The sequence below is a fragment of the Sorghum bicolor genome, chromosome 9 (genome assembly GCF_000003195.3).
Source record: "Sorghum bicolor cultivar BTx623 chromosome 9, Sorghum_bicolor_NCBIv3, whole genome shotgun sequence".
In the NCBI taxonomy this organism is placed as follows: Eukaryota; Viridiplantae; Streptophyta; class Magnoliopsida; order Poales; family Poaceae; genus Sorghum; species Sorghum bicolor.
In genome coordinates this window covers 5978583-5993354 of record NC_012878.2, presented here as the reverse complement: position 1 = coordinate 5993354, position 14772 = coordinate 5978583, and the positions used below count along the sequence as shown (strand labels likewise).

Here is a 14772-nt window from a genome sequence, read left to right as displayed (position 1 = left end):
ATATGATTTTTTTCAAAACGAGTTTGAATCTTAAATTTTGTGGCAATGTTGTAGATGCACTATACGTGTGCTTAGTTTTAATTTTTTTTTAATTTCTAAATATTAGTTTTATAAAGGGTTTTTACGATTGCATCAAAGATATAATTTGGCTACACAGTATCGTTTTCTTACTTTGCTTGTAGAGATTGTTCATTCCCATATCTTGGCGAGTTTGGGATTCTATCAATACTACTTGGGCTTTGATATACTCCAATTACCACATACTCCTATATGATTATAAAGTAGTAATAACTTAAACAGTTTCATCTTTTGATTTTTTATATAGGATTTATTACTACTAACGTGTCCGTGCGTTTGCAATGGTCTGATATGTTTTGAGATCAAACTCTTTATCATGACTAGACATCTACTATTATAACTCATATGAGCACGAGTCATGAGTTCAGAGGTTACGGATGGACAGTACTCCTACATTGTAAACTAATTATGGTTCTTATATTTTTATACACGAATGACAACACGGAGTTGAGTGTATATAGATTTGTGTGGGCCAAATTTTAGAGGTCCATAGATGCAATGCAACTATTCGAGGCTGGTGCTGAGGTGTAGTAGGTGGCACGGGGCCCGTGGGCCGTGGTTTACGCCTCTGCGTTACGGATCAGGGGCCTGGGATGATGGTGAATTCGATGCAAGAATACTAGGCCTTGTTTACTTCACCCAAATACCAAAAACTTTTCAAGATTGTCTGTCACATCGAATCCTACGGTATATGCATAGAGTATTAAATATAGATAAAAAAAAACTAATTATATAGTTTGCCTGTAAATCGTGAGACAAATCTTTTAAGTCTAGTTACTTCATGATTGGACAATGTTTGTCAAATAAAAACGAAAGTACTACAGTGTCAAAATCCAAAACTTTTTCAGATCTAAACATGTTTTAAACTTCTAGTAATTTTAATTCAGACTACTGACGCCAAACATCAGAGTGGCGCAGCGGAAGCGTGGTGGGCCCATAACCCACAGGTCCCAGGATCGAAACCTGGCTCTGATATTTTTTTTTGGTTCTGTTGTCCGACGTAAATTCAATTCTGCATGCATTAGGACTTCTTCTGACCGCTCGACTATCAGATTTATTTACGCTATGTTCCAAATTTAAATAGTTGACCATGAATAAGTTACCTTTTTGACATTTAGTCCTGTAGTTTGCTCACATGAAGTGATAATTTTTTTTCGTATGTCCTCTTTTTTTCTTCTTTGTTGTCAGATGTAAATTCGATTCTGCATGCATTAGAACTTCTTTTGACCGCTCGACTACCAGATTTATTTACGTTATGTTCCAAGTTTTAATAATTGACCATGAAAAAAGGTTTCCTCTTTGACATTTAGTTCTGTAAGTTTGCTCACATAAAGTTAGCAAATCTCCACGGTAAAAGATTGACCTCACGATAAAAAGAAGCTTCTGCTTTGCAGTTAAAAGCGAGACTATGATGTGGCTTTGTCTTCAGATGATCTATAAAGACACGAATTGAAACTACTGAATGGCTCTTAGGCCAGTCTCAATGACCTGTTTCAATGCACTGTTTCCAAAACAAATCTGTTGACAGAGCATCAATGAAACGAACAATAAAACAACCTCCACAATGCATGAGTTTCACTTTGATGTTTCCTAGGCTGGGCAAAGCATTTAATTACTGCAAAATGATTGGATCACATGTAAGATGGTGAAACGATTTAGTTCTCAGTGGGGATTTCATCCTGTTTCACCGCGTGGGAAACAACGCCAGCGGAGTTTCACCATGGTGAAACTACTTCATTCTCTCTCCTCTTCGTTTCATGCAAAAAGTACAGTTTTGCTGACATGGCGCTCTAATAAATGTGCATGACATCCTGATGAAACCCCCACTGAGACTGGCCTTATATAAAATAAAGACAAACAAACTATAGATGATACTACCCATTTAATGAGGAAATTAATTTACATTGTGATAATATAACCGATGATATCTTTCTATACTAGTATTTCCTTTTTATTTTTTATCCATGTTGTGTGAAATTTTAATCTATCTATCTATAACTCTTATAGTCCTAAACCCCACTTACTATTTGTCTAAGCATGCAAACTCTCCACTTAAGCAATGCACTATCATATTCAATTAAAATCCACCAAGTAAAATCTCAATAACTATTCATCTCAACATGCAATGCACTACTACATATACAATTAAAATCCAATAGCACACATGATAACTATAATGTCCATGTCAGCGTACTACATAATTTACTAATCCACAATTCCCGCATCAACGCGCGAGGTATGCTCCTATATTTGAAAGGATCTAATTGGCCTAGAGGGGGGGTGAATAGGCGTATCTTAAAAACCTGAAACTCAAAAACTCAAGTTGCGGAAGTCAAATGCCTGTCGGTACCACCGACAGTATGGGCCGGTACTACTGGTGTCACACAGCCAGTAGTACCGACGCAAACTGCTGGTACTACCGACTCCCTAAGACAGCTACGAAATCAGAGTGTAAAGGGCTTAGATTTCAGATCTGAGTTTTACCCCACTTTCCTAGGTGTAGAAGAAGGTGTTGTTGAAGTCTCCTTAGCTTAGTTCTTCTCCACACCGTAGATCGACCTTTGTTTACCTGTGGAAAAGAGAAAAGAGATAGGAACACCAAGAACACAAACAAGGGTAGTCGAAGCTACCTCCACAGCAAGACAAGGTATTTTTCCCGAGGTTCGGCAATCTCCACTAAGGAGTTCCTACGTCCCCGTTGTTGAGGTGACCACGAAGGTCTGACCACTTAGGTCTCCTCCTCAAGCAACCACAAAGGTTGGCTTGATGTTTCCACTAAGAATCAAGGGGTAATACAAACACTTCGGGGTGCCCTCACAAATGAATCAACACGGGCAACCACGAAGAACGCCTAGCCGGCTAGGGTTCCAAGAACCCAAGAGTAACGAACACAAACCAAACCGGCAAGACGAGGAACGGAGTGCTCAAGTCACAGATCGAAGCTCCCAACTCTCTAATCTCACTTCTCTAGCTCGAATCTCTCAAGAAATGAAGTCTAGGAGCAAGAGGGAGAGAGAGTGGGTGAGACAAAGCTTGGAGACTGTTTTCTCAGAGTTGGAGTAGCTAGAATGAGCAAGCCAACGGTTAGAAAAGAGGAGAGAGCTATTTATACTAGAGTACAGAACACTGGCCGGTACTACCGGTGCAAACACCGGTACCACCGACGCCCCCAGATCTAAACGTGAGAAAGCTGAGAAAGATGCGAGAAAAAGGCCTACCGGTACTACCGGCCTTGGGCCGGTACCACCGGAGGAAGGCCGGTACCACCGGCAGTTCAAAATCTCGCAAAACCGCAGTTCTGCGAGAATTTGGCCTGCCGGTACTACCGGCGTTTCACCGGTACTACCGGTCAAAGCCCGGTACTACCGGTAGTTCATTTTCTCGCAAAACTCAGGAGAGAACTGACACTGCCGGTACCACCGGCTCTGAGGGCCGGTACTACCGGCCCACCCTGGCAGAGAAGGAACTTTCCAGAAGTTCGTGCGTGCAAGTGTCTCTCTCAAGCGCAAAGACTAAGTTGACTTGAGCACCTTTATCCTCATCTTACCAACTCAATTTGCATCCCTCTTGATAGTGCGGCATTTCCTATAACTCAAACAAGAAATAAAACTAGGTAGCTTCTTGAGTTGAAACGTCGCTTAAATGAAGAAAATTTTGGGGGTGCTGTGATTCACCAAATGTACATGTTTGATCCCATCAATGAACTAACACCTGTAGATCATACTTGATAGACATGTTAGTTCCTAATTTGATTGTCATAAATTATCAAAACCCACACCGGGGGCGAATGCACTTACAAACTCCTCCTTTTTGGTAATTGATGACAACCAACTTAGGCTTATAAAAGATTGAAAGAAGTAGAGCTTTTGAATTCCAAAAGTTAGGTTGGGCTCCCCCTTAATGTATGCTTTGAATTTGGAATTTCAAGTCTTGATTGATATCAAGATGGCATACATTAAGATCAAGCTCCCCCTAAATTTTGCAATCCGTGGGGTGCCTAAAAGAGTGTGTGTGTGACAAGAAATAAACCGTGATGCATATGACAGGATATATCACAAAGAGTAAAAGAAGAATTTGAATGATTATGCAAGAACCAAGGAGCTCACAATAACCATTCAAAAACAACAATGCACCAACAAAAGTCTAAAGAAGCTAACACAAGCAAGATATAACGAGAAATAACAGTGTTTAGCTTACAATCATCCATCACACAACGTAGTTCTTGTTCACCACACATAGTTCATTACTAAGAAAGTTTAAGACGGGCACCAACAACTAACTTATTACAGCAAATATAAGCCTAACACTCCCCCTTTGGCAGCAAGTGCCAAAAAGGGTAGGCTGTGAGGGAGAGCTAGAAAGACTACTCGTCACCATCACCAAGGTCGTCGTCGTCGTCGTCGCTGTAGTCGATGAAGGTACGCAGCGGCCCCTTACCATGAGGATCAGCGGAGGTGGACTGCTCGTGAGGGGGTGCAACAGAAACAGAGGCCCTAGTGACATTGTCCGCAGCACCAAAGATATCCTGATAAGCAAAGCCAGCCTCGGTGTCCTCCATGGAGAAGCCAGCAGGTATCCCACCACTATAGAATGGATCGAATGCAGAGGGTGGTGGAGGATCCTGCTGCTCCTCATCCTCATCAGCAGAAGTCCGGTGCATGTTGTCATATTCAGCATAGGGGTCCTGGAACTCACGAAGAGGAGAGGACGGAGGAAGAGCTGCCTTCTCCTCAAGACGACGGAGACGCTGATCGGTCTTCTTTTGGCAATAGCAATAGCAAAAGTAGGAGAAGAACCGCTACAGCGCATGATGGGTAGGACTACGGCGACCACGACCGCTGTCCTGAGGAGGAATAGCTTCACCATGAGCATCAGCAGCACCAGCAGGAGTGGCCATACCGGGAGTAGCAGCACCAGGAGTAGCAGCGCCTGGACTGAGAGGAGGAGCATGAGGAGCACCCAAGTGCTTGGCACGAACCGGAGCATGAATGCAAGGGTGCGAGAACTGCATGCCAGTAACTTGCTCAATAATATGCATCAGATATGGAGCATAGGGCAAGTACTTGTTGGGATCCACGGACGCATCAGCAATCTTGTTCCACATGAAATCCGAGACACCAAAGCGGCCACCATTAGCACCAAAGCGAGCCAAAATCTTAGGAGCATCTTGGCGAAGGTGAATGGAATCTCCAAACTTGGGGTCAATGGTGTAGCGGATCAGGTTGTTCAACACATAGAAGTAAGGCTTCAGGTGAGTGGTCTTGAGATCCGGATGAGCTCCTGGCTTGTACATTTTAGCAGCATCAAGGTCAGCCTCAGAAATCCCCTCAGCAAAAATGGTAGACAGCCGGGGTGCATCTCGATCCAAGTGATCAAAACCAAGCAAGCGAAAGAAGGTGATAAAGTCAAGGCGATAGTGAACACCTTGAGTCATCCAATGCAGTACCCTAGAGGCTTGATCCACCCACAAAGTTGCCCAAAACTGAAAGATGATCTCCTCATTCCAATTCTTCTCAAGGGTCATAAGAGGAAGAATGCGCCATTCTTCAAGCCTGTTAATCAAAGCAGTGACCTCTGGATGATTGAAATCTTGTAAGGACTTGAGGACCACATACTTGTGCTGAAAAAGTGGTCCATTCTGGGTGGCTTTGCTGCCCTTGTAGAGGACGGACTCATAAAAGTCATTGTGAAATTGAGACCTAAACCGCTCCTCAACTCCCTCAAACTTGATAAACTTGTAGGGGTTCTCGCTGCGCTGATTTCTCAAGTCCACAAGACGCTTCTTGTAATCAATACCAAATCGGGGCAGCGTACCAGAGGGAATAGAGGGCCTCCGGACATGGGCATTGAACTGAGGATGCCATGAGAGAGTCCGGCGAGCACCAACTTCACTGAGATGCAGAGGCGAGCGACGAAGGACATTGGTGTCCATGGATCTGCCCTCCTCTTGCACAGGATCAGGCACAGCTTGGCTTCAAACTCTAGCTTGATGAGAAGGAGGCGGACACGGGACGGTGTGGTTGTGAAGAGGGGCAGGAATGCCCTCATCACCGGCGGAAGCACCAGCCGCACCCGAACTGCGTGAAGGGGTTCCACGACCACGCACCGCCCGGTCCGCAGAGCGACCACCGGCATCACTGGAGCGAGGACGAGCACCACGAGGAGGGTTCTTGCGCTTGCCGGAATCCATGCTACAACACCACAAAGAGGGGCAGCAAGAGAACGTTACAAGGCCATACTAGAATGCAACAAGAAATCGATCAAGGCGATGGGAGGAACTGCCTTGCTCACAGGGGCCGGTACTACCGGCGGCATCGCGGAGCAAGGGAATCACCTCCAATCGACCAAATCGACCACAGGAAAAACGCATAAAACATTCTAGAGGCAAGAACACACTAAGATAAGGAAAGGATTGCGAGGAATCGGCCTAAAGGTAGGTACATTGGGAGATCGGGCAACTTCAAGATGTACCTTGCTTCACAAAGAAGAGGAGCCGAATCCAAGCAAACCCACGGGTCTTGGAGTCAACCAAGGACCTCCACGCGTCCCTCACGGCCGGGGCAAGGTCCTCCTCAAAGTTCGGGCGACAAAGATGGAGGAGCCAAGAGATTGGGGCAAGAGAAGAGCCGCCGCCGCCGGAGAAGGAGAGAGAGAACGGGTCGGGTGGGTGGGGAAGAGATGGGAGAAAGAGAATGACTGCGGGCGGCTTATATACCGCAGTAAAAAGCACTGCCGGTACTACCGGCAGATACCTGCGAGCGGGGTTCTGCGGGATTTTGGCCTACCGGTGCTACCGGGCTTTGGCCGGTACCACCGGCTGGAGCCGGTACCACCGGGGCTAGGCGCCGGTACCACCGGCCGGGCAGGAAAACAACGCTTAAGATGAACTTAGTGTGAAAAATAGATTTTGAAAAAGCACTAGATTTTTCACAAAGGTTTGTCCTTTCTAATCAATCAAGTATGTGCAAGACATCAAGCCATGTTACGAGAATCAACGATATTTAGTTCACGCCTCAAAGCACAAAACCTTGACTCATCTAGAGGTTTAGTGAAGATATCGGCTAACTGGTATTCGGTTCTCACATGTTGCACAGCGATATCTCCTTTGGATTGGTGGTCTCTCAGGAAGTGATGTCGAATGTCTATGTGCTTTGTTCTAGAGTGGTTTACAGGATTATCAGCTAGCTTGATTGCCCCCTCATTGTCACACAAGAGGGGAATCTTGCTTTGCTCACAACCAAAGTCTCTCAAGGTTTGCTTCATCCAAAGTAGTTGGGCACAGCAAGCGCCTGCCGCCACATACTCGGCTTCAGCGGTGGAAAGGGCAATGGAGTTTTGTTTCTTAGAACTCCAGGACACCAAAGACCTACCAAGGAATTGGCAAGTCCCTGATGTACTCTTTCGCTCTACCCTGCAACCGGCATAGTCCGAATCGGAGTAGCCAAGTAGAGTGAAAGTGGAGCCCTTGGGGTACCATAAGCCAAGATTAGGAGTGAACACAAGATATCGAAAGATTCTCTTAACAGCCATAAGATGACATTCTTTCGGATTAGCTTGAAACCTTGCACACATGCACACACTAAGCATAATATCAGGCCTAGATGCACAAAGGTAAAGCAAAGATCCAATCATGGAGCGATATACCTTTTGATCAATGGCCTTGCCGTCTCCATCAAGGTCAAGATGTCCGGTTGTTGGCATTGGTGTATTTATGGGTTTGGCCTTGTCCATGTCAAACTTCTTTAGCATGTCGGTGGTGTACTTGGTTTGACTTATGAATGTGCCGTCCTTGAGTTGCTTGATTTGAAATCCAAGGAAGTACGTCAACTCCCCCATCATGGACATCTCGAACCTTTTGGTCATGATCCTACTAAATTCCTCACTGAAGTCCGCATTAGTACTACCAAATATAATGTCATCGACATATATTTGGCATATAAAAATATCATTATTGACTTTGCGAGTAAATAAAGTGGGATCGGCTTTCCCAATCTCAAACCCTTGTTTGAGTAGGAAATCCTTGAGACAATCATACCAAGCTCTAGGGGCTTGCTTAAGCCCATAGAGTGCCTTGTCCAGCTTGTATACATGATCGGGATGATGTGGATCTTCAAAACCCAGTGGTTGCTCCACGTACACGGTTTCGGAGAGGGGGCCATTTAGGAATGCACTTTTCACATCCATTTGAAACAACTTGAAATCATGGTGAGCAGCAAAGGCAAGTAATATACAAATAGATTCAAGCCTAGCTACAGGTGCATAAGTCTCCCCAAAATCCAAACCTTCGATTTGAGTGAAACTTTTGGCTACCAACCGAGCCTTGTTTCTAGTGACCACGCCATACTCATCTTCTTTGTTGCGGAAAACCCATTTGGTACCTATCACGTTTTGCTTGGGTCTTTCCACCAAGGACCAGACTTTATTCCTAGTGAAGTTGTTCAACTCTTCTTGCATAGCCATCACCCAATCCGGATCCGCCAAGGCATCTTCCACCCTATTTGGCAACATAGAGGAGACAAAAGAGTAATGTTCACAAAAACCAACTAAACGAGAGCGTGTTGTTACCCCTCGTTGTATGTCTCCCAAAATGCTATCAACGGGATGATCCCGTTGAATAGACTGATGAACTCTTGGGTGAGGCACTGCTGTTCTTGTTTGAATGAGACCATCATCTTCATCTTCATGGTCTTGGTTGATTGGAGAGTCTAGATTTTGAACGTTTTGATCTCCATCTTGGTTTGGTTCTTGTGCTTGAGGTGGATCTTGTTTAGCTTGTTCTCTTGAGTGATGACCTCTTCTTGATGTGGAAGCATCATCATGGGTATTGGTTGACCCATGATGCAGATTTGGGTCACGAGAAATTTGCATGTGTGCATCATCTTCTTCTTCTTCAACGGGTTTCACTTCACCGGTAGCAAGCTTTTTGATTACTTGGTGTGATGGCTCTTCTTTACCTAAAATTTCAGCATTGACTTGCTCTTTTTGAGAGCCGTCGCTTTCATCAAAAGTCACGTCTACCGCTATTTCAATTTGACCGGTGGTCTCATTGAAAACACGATAGCCATGTTGATTAGTAGCATAACCAAGTAAGAATCCTTCATCAACCTTTGGTGCGAACTTAGAGCTTTTGGATCTTTTATTAAGTATGAAACACTTGCATCCAAAAACTCTGAAGTAATCCACCTTAGGCTTTTTACCGGTTAGGAGCTCGTAGGCAGTTTTCTTCCTCAGCTTGTGAAGATATAGGCGGTTGATTGCATGACATGCCATGTTAACGGCTTCTGCCCAGTAATCCTTTTCAGAGATCTTGTATTCATCCAACATTGCTCTTGCGGCTTCAATGAGTGTTCGGTTCTTTCTTTCCACCACACCGTTTTGTTGAGGAGTATATGCAACCGAGAACTCATGCTTGATGCCTTCTTCATCAAGGTATGCTTCAATGTTGGTGTTTCTAAATTCAGTCCCGTTGTCGCTTCTCACTTTCTTGATCTTCACTTCAAACTCATTTTGAGCCCTTCTTGCAAACTTCTTGAAGATCCCTTGAGTCTCACTCTTGTCCTTCAAAAAGAATACCCACGTGAAGCGAGAAAAGTCATCGACAATTACAAAACCATATTTGTTACCTCCAATGCTTATGTAAGCATTGGGTCCGAATAAATCCATGTGAAGAAGCTCAAGTGGTCTTGATGTAGTCACGATGTTCTTCGCGGGATGCTTGGCTCCAACTTGTTTTCCCGCTTGACATGCACTGCAAATTCTATCTTTCTCAAAAGAAACATTCGTTAGTCCTAGGATGTGTTCACCTCTTTGAAGATCGGCCAAGTTCCTCATCCCAACATGGGCTAGACGGCGATGCCACAGCCAGCCCATGCTAGATTTTGCCACTAAACAAGTCTCGGACCCCACTCTACTAGCTGAAAAATCAACTAGATAGAGCTTGCCCTTTAGTTGACCCGTAAAAGCAATAGAGGAATCCGACCTTCTAGAGACTTCCACACCCTTATCCGTAAAGAGACAATTGTAACCCTTCTCACAAAGTTGTGAGACGGACAACAAATTGTATCCCAACGAATCCACAAGCAAAACATTCGAAATGGAATTATCATTTGAAATTGCAATTTTACCTAAACCAAGGATATCTCCTTTACTATTGTCACCAAACACAATCCTTTCACTTGTGGTTTGATTTGGTTGAAAGGAGGTGAACATGCTCTTCTCTCCGGTCATGTGATTGGTGCATCCACTATCGAGCACCCAACTTGGCCCACCGGAGGAATAAACCTACAAGATAAGATTAAGCCTTTGTTTTAGGTCCCGAGTTGGAACCTAGGGGGTTAGACACATAGGATTTGGGCACCCAAACACTCCTCAAGATTTGTCTCTTCTTGAGGGCGCCCACATACTTCACAACAATCTTGCCATCCTTATCCCAACAACACATGTAATCACAGATATGATTGCGTGAGATAGGCTCTTGTTGCTTGGGCATTTCCCTTTGCTTCCTTTTGATGTCCTTGTTGCTTGCAAGTGGAATTGTAGGAGTGACAACATTGTTCACTTTGTCAATAAGGTCAACAAGAGGCACACTCTTGTTGAACTTCACACAAGCCACCCCATTTATCATGTTTCTTCCATTGGCTCTACCATTATACCTGTTGTATCCGAGGCCATCCTTGATTATGGGGTGCCTTGATGCCTTGAACACATTTGCCGGTTGCTTGTCCTTGCACTTGCAACCAATCTTGACAATTGTGTTTAATCTTTGGATCTCCTTGTCCTTCTTTGCTAACTCATCAAGGTTAGTGAGACAAGCATTTATGTCAACATTTATGCATCTTTCACAGCTTTTACTTGAAGAAGCCTTTGAATCCTTGGAAGCGTTAGAGGTGCTAGACCAAAGCTTTTCATAGTTTAGTTCAAGCTCATGATATTTTGTTGTCAAGCTTGTGAGGCTTTCTTGAGCCAAACTATGATCATTCTTTAGGCTAGCCAAAGATCCATTGAGTGAGGAATGTTCCTTAGTCAATCGCTCATTGGAGTTTTGACTAGAGACAATTCTACACCCAATTTCTCAACCCTCTCCTTTTCCTTGGAGAGACATACTTCGAGCCCTTGGTTCTTCTCCCTTTCCTCTAGGAGCAGTTCGCCTTGCGACTCGATGCATGACTCAAGCTTGTCATTAGCGTATATTAGCTTTAGAATTTTAGTTGCAGCAGCTTTACCATATTTCTTAATGAGATTGTTGGCATAGTTTTCATCATCTTCATTATCACTATCATAGTCACTAGTGGTTTGAGGAGAGGAGTCAGTTTGTACCTTGTCTCCTTTTGCCATAAGGCATGTAGGAGTGTCATCATCGTCATCGGAGAGATTGGCGAAGAGCCTAGGCGATGAATGGGTGTCGGAGATGAGTGCTGTTGATGAGGCAACGTTGGTGAGGATCTTGTTTGGGGAGGATCCTTCTTGTACTGCGATGGCAGCTACACTCTTCTTCTCATTGTCATCATCATCACTGTCACTGTCCGATTACCATTCTTGCCCGAGGTGAGCTTCCCCTTTCTTCTTGTCTTTGTACTTCTTGTCATTTTGTTTGGTGTACCTTGACTTCTTTCCTTTATTGGGACAATCTGCTGCAAGATGGCCGGAGTCACCACATTCATAGCAAAACCTCTTCCTATATGGCTTGCTTCCTCCATATCTCCTCATCTTATCTTTCTTCATTCTCAGATAGTTCTTGTAGTTTCCCACCAGCATAGCTTGTTCTTCATCAAGATCATCATCATCTTTGTGCTTATGCTCACAACATCCCTTGTTGCAATGACTTGACTCACTTCCATGTGAAGCTGTGAGTGCTATGTTCTTTCTTTGATTTAGGGCTTCTTTGGCTTCATCATCCAAGACTTCATGGTGCATTAACTTTGCTAGCATTTCTTGAGGAGTCATAGTATGATAGTTGTCTTTCTCCATGATGATGGATGCAAGCATGTTGTTCCTTTGTCTATACACTCTACAGATCTTTCTTGCTGCAGAGTTGTCATCCCATGTTGTTGCTCCAAGTGCTCTAATTTGATTGATCAATGACATAAACCTATCAAACATGGCTTTTGTTGTTTCTCCCTCAAGTATGCAAAAGTTCTCAATCTTTCTTTGTAAGAGCTCAATGTTTCCTACTCTCACACTCTTGTCTCCCTCAAAAGACACTTTCAAGGTGTCCCAAATCTGCTTGGCATTTACCATATCGTTTACTTTGTTGTTGTCTTCAGGAGTAAGACATTGCAGAATCAAGGTAGCAGCTGTTGCATTAAGGTGAAAATATCTCTCATCTTCAGGAGTCCATTCACTTGAATTTTGTGGTGGATTTACTCCAATATCAACTACTTCCCAGCATCTTGCTGCAATGAGATGCAACTTCATTCTATGAGCCCAATCGGTGTATCTTATACCATCAAATGGAGGTGGCTTTCCTGGATTGATCATTGGCAATGTTGTATTCTTGCTTGAACTGCTGTAATCAAACCCAGCGTTGTTGTAGGTCTTTGACCCTTTGCTAGCATCTTCATTTCCACCCTCGCTATCCGATTCATGATTCCTTTTGCCTAGGAGCTCTCTCATCTTGTCTAGCTCTTCTTGCATCTTCTTCATCTGCTCTTTCTGCTGCAGCTGCAAGGATGCTGTGATTTGTGCTGTGATTTGCTCAACGATTTGTTGTTGAGTTGTTGGATCCATCTTGGCCAATATTGTTCCTCACGCGGTGAAGCGTCTGAACGAGGAACCCTGCTCTGATACCAATTGAAAGGATCTAATTGGCCTAGAGGGGGGGGGGTGAATAGGCGTATCTTAAAAACCTGAAACTCAAAAACTCAAGTTGCGGAAGTCAAATGCCTGTCGGTACCACCGACAGTTTGGGCCGGTACTACTGGTGTCACACAGCCAGTAGTACCGACGCAAACTGCTGGTACTACCGACTCCCTAAGACAGCTACGAAATCAGAGTGTAAAGGGCTTAGATTTCAGATCTGAGTTTTACCCCACTTTCCTAGGTGTAGAAGAAGGTGTTGTTGAAGTCTCCTTAGCTTAGTTCTTCTCCACACCGTAGATCGACCTTTGTTTACCTGTGGAAAAGAGAAAAGAGATAGGAACACCAAGAACACAAACAAGGGTAGTCGAAGCTACCTCCACAGCAAGACAAGGTATTTTTCCCGAGGTTCGGCAATCTCCACTAAGGAGTTCCTACGTCCCCGTTGTTGAGGTGACCACGAAGGTCTGACCACTTAGGTCTCCTCCTCAAGCAACCACAAAGGTTGGCTTGATGTTTCCACTAAGAATCAAGGGGTAATACAAACACTTCGGGGTGCCCTCACAAATGAATCAACACGGGCAACCACGAAGAACGCCTAGCCGGCTAGGGTTCCAAGAACCCAAGAGTAACGAATACAAACCAAACCGGCAAGACGAGGAACGGAGTGCTCAAGTCACAGATCGAAGCTCCCAACTCTCTAATCTCACTTCTCTAGCTCGAATCTCTCAAAAAATGAAGTCTAGGAGCAAGAGGGAGAGAGAGTGGGTGAGACAAAGCTTGGAGACTGTTTTCTCAGAGTTGGAGTAGCTAGAATGAGCAAGCCAACGGTTAGAAAAGAGGAGAGAGCTATTTATACTAGAGTACAGAACACTGGCCGGTACTACCGGTGCAAACACCGGTACCACCGACGCCCCCAGATCTAAACGTGAGAAAGCTGAGAAAGATGCGAGAAAAAGGCCTACCGGTACTACCGGCCTTGGGCCGGTACCACCGGCAGTTCAAAATCTCGCAAAACCGCAGTTCTGCGAGAATTTGGCCTGCCGGTACTACCGGCGTCAAAGCCCGGTACTACCGGTAGTTCATTTTCTCGCAAAACTCAGGAGAGAACTGGCACTGCCGGTACCACCGGCCCTGAGGGCCGGTACTACCGGCCCACCCTGACAGAGAAGGAACTTTCCAGAAGTTCGTGCGTGCAAGTGTCTCTCTCAAGCGCAAAGACTAAGTTGACTTGAGCACCTTTATCCTCATCTTACCAACTCAATTTGCATCCCTCTTGATAGTGCGGCGTTTCCTATAACTCAAACAAGAAATAAAACTAGGTAGCTTCTTGAGTTGAAACGTCGCTTAAATGAAGAAAATTTTGGAGGTGCTGTGATTCACCAAATGTACATGTTTGATCCCATCAATGAACTAACATCTGTAGATCATACTTGATAGACATGTTAGTTCCTAATTTGATTGTCATAAATTATCAAAACCCACACCGGAAGCGAATGCACTTACAATATTATTATAATTGGATAACACCATATAATTATGTAACTACTATGACGTTACTCGACTCCACGCATTTTAGTAAACCATAAGGTTAGTTTATTACTTCAGTGGTGCCTTTACTCTTTTAGCATTACTATCATATACTCTTATAAAGCTAAACCCCACTAGATGAATTCTCTCTTTATGCAAGGTGTCCACATCATTCCCCACTAAGTGACCCACTAAATATTCTATCTCTTAATGCAATGTGTCCACATCATTTTTCTCCACTAAGTCCATGTCATCTCATATTAATTATAAAAAATGACCATGTCATCTATATCATGTGAAATACTTTAAAATTTTAATCTATTAACATACAAGTCATGTACATACACTATTTATTTCATCACCAATTCC

The 14772-nt window shown here is 44.1% G+C and overlaps 1 non-coding gene across 1 annotated transcript; it reads left to right on the top strand.

Moving 5' to 3' along the window:
- Nucleotides 982–1053, top strand: TRNAM-CAU. The gene has a single exon. It is a non-coding gene; the product is annotated as a tRNA-Met (tRNA).